Here is a 12783-nt window from a genome sequence, read left to right on the forward strand (position 1 = left end):
CAAAACAAAACAAAAAATATGAATTCAATTATATTTAGAGTAAACTGTGTCGAGTGTGTGTGTATCTGTCTGTAGATATATTACAAAATTTTAAATGCTATCTATCTATCTGTCTATCTATCTATATATGTTTTTTAGACAGTGTCTCACTCTGTTGCCCAGGCTGGAGTGCAATGGCATGATCGTGGTTCACTGCAGCATCAACCTCCCTGGGCTCCGGTGGTCCTCCTACCTCCACTACCTAAGTAGCTTGGGTTTCCATTGCAAGCCACCATGCCCGGCTATTTTTTGTAGAGACAGGGTCTCACTACATTGCCAGGACTAGTTTTGAACTCCTGGGCTCAAGCTATCCACCTCCTTGGCCTCCCAAAGTGCTGGGATTACAGTTGTGAGCCACTGTACCCTGCCAATGCTATATATTTTTAATCCTGATAGGTGTTATAGTGTGTATATGTTTGAAGATGGTATTTTTGGCCAACAAATCATGTCTTTAATTTATCATTATATAAACAGAGACACTAATGAAGCATTTTAGCGACATGTGAGTTGTGTGAATGCATCCATCTTGTAGTTTTCTTAGTTCACACATCAAGTTGACTGAATGTGAGAGATGCCTATTTCAACTATCATTTACTGAATTTTTTTGTCTTTCAAGATTTCAAAGATCAAATTTTAAGGAAAGAATTAGGAATACAAATTCGAGAAGAATTAAAAATTTCAGTTTTCAGAGGTATAAGTGTACATAATACATATGTTTATATTGTATATAAATATGTATTTATGTTTATATGTGCATAAATATATTATGCTAGAAAGTGCAAATTGACTACTTTTTTTTTGTTTGTTTTGAGATGGAGTCTCACTCTGTGGCAGAGGCTAGAGTGCAGAGACACAGTCTCTGCTCACTACAACCTCTGCCTCCCCTGTTCAAGCGATTCTACTGCCTCAGCCTCCTGAGTAGCTGGGATTACAGGTGCCTACCACCACGCCCAGCTAATTTTTGTATCTTTAGTAGAATCAGGTTTCACCATGTTGGCCAGGCTGGTCTCTAACTCCTGACCTTGTGATCCACCCGCCTCGGCCTCCCAAAGTGCTGGGAGTACAGGCGTGAGCCACCGCAACCGGCCAAGTACTTATGTTTTCATGAATAGTCCAATCAAGAAGTTCTCTGCAAATATTTTATTGTCTAAAATTTAGATATTGCAAATTTTTTATGAGAATATGAAAAACTCCTCAGGAATCACATGTGAAACTTTCTTCAACCTTACGTATAGCTAAATTCAACTAAAATGTTAGTTTATTGTTGTGCTTTTTTTTTTTATACTTTAAGTTCTAGGGTACATGTGCACAACGTGCAGGTTTGTTACATAGGTATACATGTGCCATGTTGGTGTGTTGCACCCATTAACTCGTCATTTACATTAGGTGTAAACTGTATAGATTGAACTTTGTCTCTGTGTTGAAAAAATGGGAGTAAATATGGAACTGTTGGTGTGTTTGTTTGTTTTTGAGACAGAGTCTCGCTCTGTTGCCCAGGCTGGAATGCAGTTGTTTGATCTCAGCTCACTGCAACCTCCGCCTACTGGGTTCAAGCAATTCTCCTGCTTCAGCCTTCCGAGTAGCTGGAACTACAGGCATGCGCCACGATGCCTGGCTAAATTTTTGTATTTTTAGTAGATATGGGGTTTCACCATGCTGGTCAGGCCGGTCTCGAACTCCTGACCTTGTGATCTGCCCGCCTCAGCCTCCCAAAGTGCTGGGATTACAGGTGTGAGCCACCACATCTGGCCCATAATATGGAACTGTTTATCAGTGTTTAATACACAATGTTATGGCATTGCTTTTCTCTTGATCAGCATATGGTTATTTTTATCTTCTTTGCAAGTTCCACGGCTTTGTTAATAATGAGAAAATATAGGACTGCTTCCTAACTGAAAAACAATAAGACACATACAAAACAAAGTCACAGAACACAGTCGTAAGTCACAGCCTTTTAATGGCACTGGAAAATATTTCTGTTCCAATGTTAAATAATGAAACCATGAGACAAAATCCTGTGATCCATCTGATTAGCATTTATAGTCATTTGTGTATTTGTGTCCATTCAAATAGGGCTGTGTGTGTCTTGTCAGGCTGGAGAGCTCTCCATACCCTTATGTTAGAGCTCCACTACATATCGGCTGCCCCCTCAACATGTAAGGCCTACTGCCTAGGTCAGATATGGAGTAGAACTGCCAGGGAACCTGGGTAGGGAGTCAGGACAAGAACCACATGACCTGGTGCCTAGATTTGCTCTTCTCCAACACCTTAACGGTAAGCTTTTTTTCTCTTCTCTCCTTAGGCATGGATCACTAAGGTCTGTTCCCAATATGAGAAGACTATTTGACATCATAATAAAACACTGCAGATATGATGCTGAGTGAAAAAGAGTAGAAATGTGAAGACTTGGTTGTGCAGAAACTGAGTTCTTAAAGAGAGGAGATATTTTATGAGGGTGAGTGGATAGCCTCTCAGTTTAATAGCCAATGGAAACCAAAAGCAAATGACTAAGAGTGGAATATGTTTACACAAATTGAGCAAAATGTTAGGTAGTCATAGTTTCTGGTGTCTTTGTATCTTCATGGCCTTTTTATTGAAGCATGTAGTAATGTATCTGTAAACACTCAAACAAAAAGCTGATAGTGTCTACTTTTCTAAGGCAATATTCCTGAGGCCCTATTTTAAGATTTACCTTTATTTATATTGAAGGCGTGAAATGTTGACATATAAACTTAGTACTGTTGACATTCTAATGATTTCACGCATCTGAAAGATTCGGTAAAATACACACTTGGTCTTATCCACACCACGATGTGCACAGTAATCCACTTTTAACACATTTATTTTTTGCATGAAATTAACAATGTATGTACATATTGAAAGATATGCATGGAAATAATCCAAAAGTTCATGAATCGCCTTGACAAGTTGTATGGTAGCAGTTTTCTTCATTATTAATACATGGATTTTTCTTAATCTTTGTCAAGCATTATGCTTTGATTTACCAGGTGGAGAGTACTGTAATCCTTATACCTAAAAGACAAATTATAAAACTCTCAGAGACACACACAAACACAAACACGAACACACATACCCCATAAACTCTCAGGAAATATTTGAAGAATATGTAATGACATAGTGACATGCTGTGTTTTGATGTTAAATGATGAGTCCATGAGATGAAACTCTGAGCCACGTTGACAGGAATTAAACATAGGTACTATGAGTGTCATGTCATTTGGACTATATATGGTATGCGGTAGTGAGCGTAACCTGGTTTCTCCTCTAATGACTCATGCGAAATTGTTGCCTACAATGCACTACAGAAGGCTGTTAGAATACGAAGAACTCCCTGGATGTCTGATCAGGGAGCAAGGTCCAAGACCTCTGGGATGTTTTTTGTTTTGTTGTGTTTTGTTTTGTTTTTTTGAGACCAGTCTTGCTCTGTCACCCAGGCTGGAGCGCAGTGGCGCGATCTTGGCTAACCCCAACCTCCCTCTCCTGGGTTCAAACAATTTTCTGACCTCAGACTCCCGAGTAGCTGAGATTACAGACGCCCGCCACCGTTCCCAGCTAATTTTTGCATTTTTAGTAGAAACGGGGTTTCAGGGGTTTCACCACGTAGGCCAGGCTGGTCTCCAACTCCTGACCTCAGTCATTCTGCCGGCCTTGGCCTCCTAAAGTGCTGGAATTACAGGCCTGAGCCACCGCACCCTCCCCCCTGGGATTTTTAAATTGTTTACTGGGAAAGACATTTTCCATGCTTTCAGCCCTTTTCTCCTTTTTGTGTGTCTATCCACCGAATTTATCCCCTGAAAGAGACAGTTTGATGCCACGGAAATTACTGGTCCTGTAACTCTGAAGTAAATCAAACCCATACAGACTAGGTCATGAGGATATTTCATTCTTGAAAGAACAAGATCCCTGATGGAGGCAGGTGGTTTAGGCCTTGGTTTGATTTCAAGTGCAAAACAAAAAGTGCAGCGGTAAGACCAGCTGGCTCCAAACTGGGCAAAACAGAAGGCATTCATGTTTGGTGGCGCTTTGTCTATGGGTGGCGTTTTTTCAGACAAGAAGGGCGGAAGACCTGGGCTCAAAGACAGGGCTTCTTGGCATAGCTGGAGCACTGCTGCCATCGCGAGGAAGTCGTTTAGTGAATCTCTACGCCGTTATTACAGCGTTCTCTGAGGACTACCTGTTGGGGAAGGACTGGTTTGTGGGGAAGTGGAAGAGGCTGGGGCTCCAGGCTGTGAGTCCTTGCCTTTTTGTCTGAGGCCTTAAAAGAGACATGGATATTGGCGATGTTTTGGTATAGAACCTGGAGAGTGAAGGTTCTAATAGCAAATCCTGTAAACTTCCCTTGGAATACCCTTGTTGATTTTGCACGGTACTTATGCTACCAGAGACCCAAAGACCCATAGCAAGATGCCAACACGTGAAAGCCTGCTGACTCTTGCTCCAAGGGGCGATTACATGAGACAGATGTCCCCAAGAGCCTCCATTTGTGTTTGAGTGGGTTCCTGCAGTCCTGCCCACCCTAGGAACCGAAGCCCCGCCCCACGACTTCCCGTGCCAGGACCGCCTGGCAGCTGCTGCTTCATTCCAAGTCCCTCACTCTCCAGGTTCTACACCGAGATATCGCCAATGTCCAGGTTTCTCTTCAGGAGTTCCAGGAGAAGCCAAGAAGACCTAGCCTGGAGCCCAAACCTCTTCCACCTTCGCACAGCTCAGACCTTCCCCTATAGCCAGGTTTTCCCGAAAGAAGCTATAATGGCGTATTGAGTCTTTAAACCATTTCCTCACGGTGGCAGTAGTACTCCATATTTTCAAGGAAGCCCTATCTTGGAGCCCTTTTCTCCCGCCCTTCCTGTCTGAAAAAACGCCACCCAGAGACGAAGGCGCCACCCAACATGGCTGCCTGGAGATTTGTCCAGTTTGGTGCAACCTGGTCTTACTGTTGAATTTTTCCTTTTTTTACTCCGTGTGAAAACAAAATGAGACCTAAACCACCCAGGTTCATCAGGAATCTTGTTCTTTCAGAAATTAAATACACTCCTCACTGAGTCTATCTGGGTATGATTTACTTCACACAGTTACAGGTCCAGCAAGTTTCATGGCATACAATTGTCTCCTTAAGGTGATAAATTGTGTGGATGCAGGTACAACAAAGATAGATATCAAAGAGATAGATGACCAATGCATGAAATTTGAAACACGCTAAGTGAAAGAAGGAAGTTGAAAAGGGCCACTTATTGTTATGATCAGTAGTGAGGGGAAGCAGATGAGTGTTTGTCACGGACTGGGCAGAGAGAGAGCCCAATGCGGAATGACTGCTTAACGGGTCCGGGGTTTTCTTTTGTGGTGATGAAAATGATTTGCCACTATGTAGTGGTAATGCTTGGACGGCATCTTGAATGTACTAGTTGCCACTCAATTTCACACATTTTAATGGTTAATTTTATGTTATATGAATTTTACAAACTCAGTTTTAAGAAGTGCCAATACTTTTAAACCTATCATTATAATTATCTTAGAAAAGTGCTCAAATTATCAGTGAAGAAAACTTGTTTAGAACAGTAATACTACTAGGTGGCGGGGCATGACACCTCATGCCTATAATCCTAGCACTTTTGGAGTCCAAGATGGGAGGATCGCTTGAGGTCAGGAGTTCGAAGTCAGCCTTATCAACATAGCGAAATCTCGTATCTAAAAATAAAAAATAAAACCACCCGGGCATTGAGCCTGTAATCCCATCACTTTGGGAGGCCGAGGTGGGCGGATCACGAGGTCAGGAGATCCAGACCATCCTGGTAGCACCGTGAACCCTGTCTTTCTAAAAATACAAAAAAAAAAAAAAAAAAAAAAAAAAAAAAAAAATTTAGCTGGGCATGGTGGTGGGAGCCTGTAGTCCCAGGTACCTCAGAAAGCTTGCAGTGAGGCCGGGATCACTTCAAAATGCACTGCACCTGGGCGACAAGCGAGACCATCTGAAAAAAACCAAAACCAAACCAAAACATAGCAAAACAAAAAAAAAAAAAGTAATACTACAGAGGAAAATTGAACATTAGTTTTAAAAAGTCCAATTATATGTGCATAGGGAAAAGTGATTATTTCTTCTCACTATGTTTGACTACCGTATGTCTTTCTGCTTTATAATTTCTTAAAGTTCTTGTAGAGTAAATATAAAAAAACTTCAAGCAATCAAAAGTATATATTGATGTAGATAATATTTATTCAAAGAGCTAAGGCGATACTGCAGACTTTGTACAAATTTCAAAACATTATGCATCCATTATATTTAAAGTAAACTGTGGTCAAGTGTGGGTGTGTATTTATATCTGTCTGGAGATATATTACAAAATTTTAAATGCCATATATCTATAACACATATACACACAACACACACACACACACACACACACACACACACATATATATATGAGACTTTCTCACTGTTTCCTAGGCCTGGAGTGCAAGTGCATGATCATGGATCAATGCAGCATCGTCTCCCTGGGATCAGGTGATCTTGCCAACTCTGCCTCCTATACCTACCTGGGGCTTCGCTGTTTTACCCCACCAATGCCCGGTTATTTTTTGTATTTTTTGTAGACACAGGGTCTACTTACATTGCCAGGGGCTGGTATTGAACTTCTGAGCTCAAGCTGCCTACCTGCCTCGGCCTCCTAAAGTGCTGGAATTACAGTTGTGAGCCACCGCGCCCAGCCAAAGCTATAAATTTTTAATCCCATGGTAGATGTTATAGCTGAGTATATCTTTTGAAGATGCATTTTTGGTGAACAAATCACATTTTTAATGCATTGTTATACAAACAGAGACAGTAATGAGCGTTCTAGCTGCATGTGAGTTTTGTGAATGCATCCATCTTACAGTTTTCTTAGGTTACACATCTAGGTGACGTGAATGTGAGAGATGCCTGTTTAACTATCATTATTAAATTTTTTATCCTTCTTTTGAGATTTTTAGAGATAAAATTTAAGGTAAGGATTAGCAATAAAATTTGGAGGAGAATAATTAAAAATTCTTATTTTCATAGGTATAAGTAATGTAAAATACATATGTTTATACTGTTTATAAATATGTATTCTATGTTTATGTATGTACAAATATACGTATATTAGATTTTAAAAGTCCAAGTTGAAAACGTATGTTTTGATCAATAAGTCCAAAGAAGATTTCTGGCCAAATATTTTATTGTAAAAATTCAGATATTGCAAATTTTTATGAGAATATCAAGAACTCCTCAGGAATCAGATGTGAAAATTTTAATCTTCATCATTATGTATGGCTAAATTCAAGTAAAATGTAAATTTACTGTGATGGTTGACTGTGTATACAGAACTTTTTATCTATGTACTGAAAAAATAGGAGTAAATATGGAAACGGTTATCAGTGTTTAATACGCAGTTTTATGATGTCGCATTTCTCTTCATCAGCAGTTGGTTACTTTTCACTTTGCAAATTCCATGTCTTCGTTACTAATGAGAAAATACAGGACTGATTCCTAACTTAAAAGCAGTAAGACATATACACAACAAAGACGTAGGACACAGTTGTCAGTCATAGCCTTGTAATGACACTGGAAAATATTTCTGTTCCAATGTTAAATGATGAAACTATGAGATAAAATCCTGTGATCCATCTGATTGGGATTTATAGTCATTCCTGTATTTGTGTCCATTCAACTAGGGTTGTGTGTCTTTTCAGGATTGAGAGCTATCTGAGCCCTTATGTTAGAGCCCCAATAAATAGCCACCGCTCCCTCAACATATAAGGCCTAATGACTAGGTTAGAATATGGAGTAAAACTCCCAGGGAACCTGGAGAGGGAGTCAGGACAAGAACCACGTGGCCTGGTGCCTAGATTTGCTCTTCTCCAAGACCTTAGGGATAAGCTTTTTTTTTTTTTTTCCTTCTCTCCTTAGGCATGGAAATCTAAGGTCTTTCCAGAATACCACAAGACTACTTGATATCATAATAAAACACCGTAGATATGATGCTGAGTGAGTAAGAGTAGAAATGGGAAGACCTGGTTGTGCAGAAACTAAGTTCTTAAAAGGAGGAGATGCTTGATGAGGGTGAGTGGATTACATCTCAGTTTAATAGCCAATGGAAACTAAAAGCAAATGGATGAGTGGAATATGTTTACACAAATTGAGCAAAATGTTGGGGAGCCATAGTTTCTGGCGTCTTTGTCTCTTCATGGCCTTTTTTTTTAGAAACATGTAGTGATGTATCTGTAAAAATTCCACAAAAAACTGATAGTGTCTACTTTACTAAAGGAATATTCCTGAGGCCCTATATTAAGATTTACCTTTATTTATATTGAATGCATGAAATGTTGAGATATAGGACTTAGTACTGGGCCAGGCAAGGTGGCTCTCGCCTGTAATCCCAGGACTTTGGGAGGCCGAGGCAGGTGGATCACGAGGTCGGGAGTTCGAGACCAGCCTGACCAACATGGTGAAACTCCATGGGCGTGGTGGCACACGTCTGTAATCCCAGCTACTCAGGATGCTGAGGCAGGAGAATTCCTTGAACCCGGGATGCAGACCTTGCAGTGAGCTGAGATCCCACCACTGCGTGCCAGCCTGGGCCGCAGAGCAAGACTCTGTCTCCAAAAAAAAAAAAAAAAAAGGACTTAGTACTGGTGACATTCTAATAAAATCATTCTCCTCAAATGTTTGTTAAAATACACACTTGGGGTGGCTGGGTGCGGTGGCTCAGGCCTGTAATCCCAGCACTTTGGGAGGCCGAGGCAGGCAGATCAGGAGATCCAGACCATCCTGGCTAACACGGTGAAAACCTGTCTCTACTAAAAAAAAAAATACAAAAAATTAGGCGGACGTGGTGGCGGGCGCCTGTAGTCCCAGCTATGTGGGAGGCTGAGGCAGGAGAATGGCATAAACCCGGGAGGCGGAGCTTGCAGTGAATGGAGATGCGCCACTGCACTCCAGCCTGGGTGACAGAGCGAGACTCCGTCTCAAAAACAAAAACAAAAAAAGAAACACACACTTGGTGTGATCCAAATCACAGTGTACACAGTAATCCACTTTTAATACAGAACAAGATTCCTGATGAGAGCGGGTGGTTTAGACCTTGGTTTGATTTGAACTGGAAACCAAAAGAAAAAGCTCAGCGGTAAGACCAGCTGGCTGCAAACTGGGCTAAATATAAGGTACCCATTCTGCAGGGCCTTTGTCTACAGGTGGCATTTTTTCAGACAGGAGGGGCGGAAAAAGAGGGCTCTGGAAAAGGGCTTCTTTGCACATCTGAAGCCCTACTGCCATCGCGAGGATGTTGTTTATCAAATCTCTAAGCCATTATGACAGTGTTCTCCTGAGGACTACCTGTTGGGGAAGTTCTCCTCTGTGGGGAGGTGGAAGAGGCTTGCTCCATGCTGGGAAACCTAGCCTTCTCGTCTAAGGCCTTAAAGGACACCGGGACTTTGGCGGTGTCTTGGTATAGAACCTGGAGTGTGAAGGTTCTAATAACAAATCCTGTAAACTCCCCTGGGAATAAATCTGTTTGTGCGCGGTACTGGTGCTACCAGAGACCCAAAGACCCGTAGCAAGATGCTAGTACGAGAAAGCCTGCTGACTCTTGCTCCAAGGGACAGGAAGAAAAGACAGATGCTCACGAGAGCCTCCATGTGTATTTGAATGGGTTCCTGCAGTCCTGCCCACACTTGGAGGAACCGAGGCCCCGCCCCACCTCTTCCTGTGCCAGGATCGCCTGGCAGCTGCTGGTTCACTCTAAGCCCCTCGCTCTCCAGGTTCTACACCAAGATACCACCAATATTAAGCCCTTTCTTCAGGCCATAGAGGAGAAAGCAAGAAGACCTAGCCTGGAGCCCAAGCATCTGCCACCTCCCGCAGTTCAGACTTCCCCCACAGCAACTCTTTCCGGGAAGGACGCTGTAATGGCGTTTTTAAACGATTTCCTCACGGTGGCAGTAGTGCTCCACATTGTCAAGGAATCCCTATCTTGGAGCCCTTTTCTCCCGCCCTTCCTGTCTGAAAAAACGCGACTCAGAGACAAAGGCGCCACCCAACATGGCTGCCTGGAGATTTGTCCAGTTTGGTGCAACCTGGTCTTACTGTTGAATTTTTCCTTTTTTTTCCATCTGAACGCAAAATGAGGCCTAAACCACTCAAGCTTCTCAAGAATCCTGTTCTTTCAGAAATTAAATATACTCTTCACTGAATCTATATGGGTATGATTTACCTCACACAGTTACAGGTCCTGGAAGTTCCATGGTATCAAACTGTCTCTTTCAGATGATAAATTGGGTGGATGAAGGTACAAAAACAAAGACAGATATCTAACAGATAGATATCAAAGAGATAGAAAACCAATTCATGAAATTCGAAACTCTAAGTGAAAGAAGCAGGACTGAAGCAGGAGATGTAAAAGCAAAAAAAAAAAGGAGAGAAAAACTAGTTCTCTGTGCTGGGCTGACTCACTCCAAGGTCCAGCAATAAGTAGGACTCTGTCAGGACTTTGATAGCACTCTCAGCAGAGCAGGGGCCCAGAAGAAATGGGCTTTAGAAGCAAGGATAAGAAAAGCAAGTTCTTTGGCCAGGCACGGTGGCTCACACCTGTAATCCCAGCAATTTGGGAGGCTGAGGCGGGAGGATCACCTGAGGTCAGGAGTTCAACACCAGCCTGGCCAACATGGTGAAACTCCATCTCTACTAAAAGTACAAAAATTAGCCAGGCATGTTGGCAGGCAGCTCTAATCCCAGCTACTTGGAAGGCGGAGGCAGGAGAGTCGCTTTAACCTGGGAGGAGGAGGCTGCAGTGAGCCGAGGTTGCACCATTGCATTCCAGCCTGGAGAACAAGGGTGAGACTTTATCTCAAAAAAAAAAAAAAAAAAAAAAAAAAAAAACAAAACAGAAAAGAAAACAAGTTATTTTATCAGTTTCCCTTTTGAAATTCTTTCCCCGTACATTGTTCTTTGTTCTGCTCTCACAACTATTTTTATAACTATTTCTGCAAGCTTGTAAGGATTTTGTAAGTTCCTGTTTTCCAACTGTGCAGTTATGGCAAAGGCCACAAGACATGCCTGAGTTGTAAAACCTGTCACTGTTTGATAAACTGCCTTTGTTCTGCTTCTGTAACCTTGTTTACCTGCTTTACAGGTTTTGGGCCCTTTTCAGATATATGTATAAAAGTCAAACCCTGTCTTGGTTCAGGGCTCAGCCTTTGGACGTTAATCTGCTGAGTTGGTGACCACCTAGTAAAATCCTCCTATTCCACCCGTTGGTCTCTCTGGTCTCCTGATTCTGGCAACAAGACCAACAAGGCCACTTGTTGTGATGATCAGTAGTGAGGGAAATCAGATGAGTGTTTGCCAGGGACTGGGCAGAGAGTGGAATGGGGAATGGCTAACTGATGGGTCTAGGATTTTCTTTTGTGGTAATGAAAATGATTTGCCACTACATAGTGGTAATGCTTGCACTGCATTGTGAATGTCCTAAATGCCACTGAATTTAATACATTTTAATGGTTAATTTTATGTTACATGAAGTTTACAAACTCAGTTTTAAAAAGTGCCAATACTTTTAAAGCTATCATTATTTCCATGAATTATTAATTATATTTCAAAAATACTCCAGTTATCAGTGAAAAAAACCTTGTTTTAACAGTTATGGTACATGGTGGCCAGTCAAGGTGCCTCATGCCTGTAATCCTAGCACTTTGGGAGTCCAAGATGGGAGGATCGCTTGAGGCCAGAAGTTCGAGATCAGCCTAGTCAACAGAGTGAAACCCCATATCTAAAATTAAAAATACAAAACAACAACAACAATAACAACAACAAGTTATATTACAGGGGAATATGAACATTAGTTTATAAAAGTCCATATTATATATGTATAGGGAACAGATCATATTACCTAGCACAGACATTTTAAAAGTGATTATTTCTTCTCACTATGTTTGACCTACCACAAGTTTTCTACTTTATAATTTCTTACAGTTCTTCTAGAGTAAAATATAAAAAAATTCAAGTACTCAAAAGTATGTATTGATGTAGATATATTCAAAGAGTATAAGGTGATGGTGAATATATATGTGTGTATATGTATATACACACATATATGTACATATACATATATATGTATATACACATATATGTATATGTGTATATATATGTTTTAGACAGCATCTTACTCTGTTGCCCAGGGTGGAGTGCAGAAGCATGATCATGGCTCACTGCAGCATCAACCTCCATGGGCTCAGGTGATCCTCCCATTTCCGCCTCCTACGTAGCTAGGGCTTCTGTTGTAGGTCACCATGCCTGGCTATTTTTTGTATTTTTCGTAGAGATGGGGTCTCTCTGCATTGTCAGAGCTGGACTTGAACTCCTATGCTCAAGCTATCCACCTACCTAGGCCTCCCAAAGTGCTGGAATTACAGTTGTTAGCCACCATGCCCAGCCAATGACATATATTTTTAATCGTGGTAGGTGTTATAGTGAGTATATGTTTGAAGATGATATTTTTGGCCAGTAAATTCATATATTTAATTCATCATTATATAAACAGAGACACTAATGAAGTGCTCTAGCTGCATGTAAGTTTTGTGAATGCATCCATCTTACAGTTTTCTCAGGTTACACATCTAGGTGACTGAATGTGTAAGATGCCTATTTCAACTACCATTTACCGAATTTTGTTATCTTTCTTTTGAATTTTTTTTTTTTTTTTTTTTTTTTTTTTT

General features: G+C 41.2%; 1 long non-coding RNA gene across 3 annotated transcripts in view; it reads left to right on the forward strand.

Moving 5' to 3' along the window:
- LOC108529097 (uncharacterized) overlaps window positions 1-12783 on the forward strand; it is a 129480-nt gene that overhangs the window by 76326 nt on the left and 40371 nt on the right. For all 3 annotated transcript variants that reach the window (XR_001885400.1, XR_001885401.1, XR_001885399.1), the window contains exons 5-6: window positions 2342-2494; window positions 7982-8134. This is a non-coding gene — a long non-coding RNA (uncharacterized LOC108529097). The remainder of the gene's footprint in view (window positions 1-2341; window positions 2495-7981; window positions 8135-12783) is intronic.

The sequence above is a fragment of the Rhinopithecus bieti genome, unplaced genomic scaffold, assembly GCF_001698545.2.
Source record: "Rhinopithecus bieti isolate Rb0 unplaced genomic scaffold, ASM169854v2 scaffold_6568, whole genome shotgun sequence".
Lineage (NCBI taxonomy): Eukaryota > Metazoa > Chordata > Mammalia > Primates > Cercopithecidae > Rhinopithecus > Rhinopithecus bieti.